At 33.0% G+C, this 3,565-nt stretch overlaps 1 non-coding gene across 1 annotated transcript; it reads left to right on the top strand.

Moving 5' to 3' along the window:
• Nucleotides 1-3,458: 3,458 nt before the first annotated feature.
• On the top strand, nucleotides 3,459-3,565 carry LOC129296209 (small nucleolar RNA R71). Its single transcript, XR_008589729.1, has one exon. It is a non-coding gene; the product is annotated as a small nucleolar RNA R71 (small nucleolar RNA).

The raw sequence follows: 3,565 nt of genomic DNA, 5'->3' as shown, positions 1-3,565 counted from the left end.
AATTAACAAAATCTGCAAACCAAGGAGCAGGTAAGGATTTAACTGCCTAAAGCTTTTCATTTGGGAATTCTTCCTTAATAGGAATTCCATTTTTTGGCAAATGTTCCAGTCGAGATAGATCATCTGCAACTAGATTTTCTGCACCCTTTTTATCAATAATTGTGACATCAAATTCCTGTAAAAAAGAACCTATCTAATTAACCTAGCTTTAATATTTTTTTTATTCATCAAATATTTCAAAGCTTGGTGGTCAGTATATACCGTCACTTTAAAACAAGAGAGATATGATCTAAATTTCTCAAATGCAAAGACTACAGCTAAAAATTCCTTTTCGGTGGTAGCATAATTAAGTTGTGCTCCATCTAAGACCTTATTAGCATAATATATGACAGATAAGTGTTTATCTTTTCTTTGTCCTAACATAGCCCCTATTGCAAAATCACTTGCATCACACATAACTTCTAAAGGAAGACTCCAATTTGGGGAAACAACTATAGGAGCAGAAATTAATGCAGATTTTAATTTATTAAATACATCTAAATAAGCCTCGTCAAATACAAAAGGTGTATCTTGCATAAGGAGGTTAGTAAAAGGTTTAGTAATTTTAGAAAAGTCTTTAATAAATCTTTTATAAAAGCCTGCATGAGTTAAAAAACTCCTTATACCTCTTACTAAGGTGGGTGGGAGCATATGCTCAATAATTTTAACTTTTGCCTTATTCACCTCATTTCCCTTTTCAGAAACTTTATGGGTTAAAACTATACCTTTACTTACCATGAAGTGACATTTTTCCTAATTAAGCACAACGTTAGTTTCTTGACATCTCTGCAAAACCTTAGAAAGATTAGTTAAACATAAATCAAAAGTATTACCAAATACAGAGAAATCATCTATAAAAATTTCAATTATGTCCTCTACCATACCAGAGAATATAGTCATCATACATCTTTAAAAAGTAGCAGGGCCATTACAAAGCCTAAAAGGCATCTTATGATAAGCAAAAGTACCATAGGGGCAGGTAAAAGTTATTTTTTCTTGGTCCTCTGGTGCTATTGGTATTTGGAAATACCCAGAGTAACTATCTAGAAAACAAATAAAAAGCGTGCCTGCTATTCTTTCTAACATACTATCCACAAATGGAAGAGGAAAGTGATCTTTGCGCGTTGCTTCATTTAATTTTCTATAATCTATATATACATGCCACCCAGTAACTACTCTTATGGGAATGAGCTCATCCTTATCATTTTTCACCACAATTGTACCTCCTTTCTTAGGAACTACTTGCACAGGACTTACCCAAGGGCTATCAGAGATAAGATAAATAATACCAAATTTAATCAATTTTAAAACTTCTGCTTTAACTACCTCTTTCATATGGGGTTGAGTCTTCTTTGTGGTTGCACCTTTGGCATGTAAGTTTCCTCCATAAGAATTTTATACATACAAATGGAGGGACTAATGCCCTTTATGTTAGTAATAGACCATCCAATAGCATGCTTAAATTCTCTTAGGACTCTCAATAGTTTTTTTCCTGTTCAAAAGTTAACACAAAAGAAACTATGACAGGAAAAGCATTAGAATCACCTAAGAAAGCATATTTTAAATGGGAGGGAAGAGGTTTTATTTCAACAAAGGGTGGTGAGTTTGGAGAAGGTAAGGGCGATAAATTGCCTATTCCTAAATTGTTTCCTATAATATTTATTTTCAATTTCAAAAGCTTCCAAACTCATTATTATTGTTATAAAATCATGCTCATCCACTTCTTTTTCACTTAAGTTTAGTGTAATGTATGCCTCCAGGGGATCACTGTATGAGTACATGTAAAAATTTTCTTGGGCAAGGGTATCAATAATATCAATGCTAAAAATGGTTTCATCAAAAGAGGGGAATTTAACAGCTTTAACTACTTGAAACACTTTCTTTTCATTACCAACTCTGAAAATTAATTTTCCTACAGGTACATCAATTAAGACTCCACTAGTTAATAAAAATGGTCTTCCTAAAATTAGAGAGACATTCCAATTATCCTCAATGTCTAAAATAATAAAATTTGCAAGAATGTAAAATTTATCGACTTTCACTATTACATCCTCAACTACACCTTTTGGATATCTAACTGATCTATTTGCGAGTTGAAGAGTAACATTGATTGGCTTGATATCTGTCATCCCAAGTGTCCTGCATAAAGAATAAGGCATTAAATTAACACTAGCACCTAAATCACATAAACAATTTTCAACAATATTTGAACCAATGTCATAAGGAATAGTAAAACTCTCTGGATCTTTCAATTTAAGCGGTAGTTTTTTTTTTTGTAGAATTTCACTACACTTCTCTGTAAGTGTCACTGTGGCATATTCTTCCAACCTCATCTTGTTTGAAACAAGATCCTTGATGTATTTGGCATAAGCAAGCATCTTTGCTAATGCCTCTATAAGAGGAATATTGATTTGAATTTTTTAAACATCTCAAGGAATCTTTAGAAGCTTAAATCTGGATCTTTTTTTTGAAGGCGCTCAGGGTATGAAATAGGGGTATATAAGGTTTGTTTTTAGAAGAAGAAGGGCCACTTTGAGTTGCAACATTAATTTTAGGCATCTCAATTACCTCATCTTCATCATTTTTCTATTTGTTGACCTTTTTAGCCTTATTATCAACCTCCTGGAGTTCTTTATCATTCCGTAAGGTAACTGCCATGACTCCTTCCTTTGGATTAACTTCAGTATTACTAGGGAACTTATTTTGACTCTGCCCAATGAGAAAGTTAGCCAAGTTACTTATTTGGGTTTCTACATTTTTCATAGAATTACCCATTTGCAATTCCATATTCTTCACAGAAGCTTGTGTTGAAGTGACTGCTTGTTTTAATTGGTCATCCTCTTGATTCATACTCTTCATACTATTCACTTGATAATTTGCCACTTGAGCCAAAGCTTCCTCCAACTTTATTGTATGATCTTCAATTGTGTTTCTTTATTGTTGAAAACCTGGTGGTGCTTGTGGATTTTGAGTGGTTTAATTTTTTCAAGAGAAATTTGGATGATTTTTCCACCCTGGATTGTATGTGTTAGAGTAGGGATCGTTTCTAGGATTAATTCAATTGGTACCAATTCCCATATAGTTAGCCTCCTCCACGTAATCACTATCATAACCTGTATGAAGAGAATTATTAGTAGAAAAAAGGGAATTAATAGAACTAAAATTTTTTAATAATAAATTTAACCTCTTTGTTAAATCTCGTAGTTCATGTGAGACATCTGATGTAGAAACTTCATTAATCATTTCCCTCCTTCCTTGAATCGCTTTCTGCCTTAAATTTGCTGCTAGCATTTTATAAATCTCTTCCCTTTCTTTAGCTGTCATATTACTTGGATCACCTCAAGCTACATTATCAACTTTTGATTAGCATTTAGCATTCAGCCCTTCATAAAAAAAAATCCATCAAGAGTATGTGTGGAAATTAGTGATGGGGACATTGGCTTATGAGGAGATTATAACATTCCCAAGCCTCATGGAACAATTCACTATTTTGCTATGTGAAGAAGTGAATCTTATCCCTTAATTC

The sequence above is a fragment of the Prosopis cineraria genome, unplaced genomic scaffold (genome assembly GCF_029017545.1).
Source record: "Prosopis cineraria cultivar Desert tree isolate PC_DT_omini unplaced genomic scaffold, ASM2901754v1 PC281, whole genome shotgun sequence".
NCBI classification, from domain to species: Eukaryota; Viridiplantae; Streptophyta; class Magnoliopsida; order Fabales; family Fabaceae; genus Prosopis; species Prosopis cineraria.
This window is presented reverse-complemented; position numbering and strand designations above follow the sequence as displayed.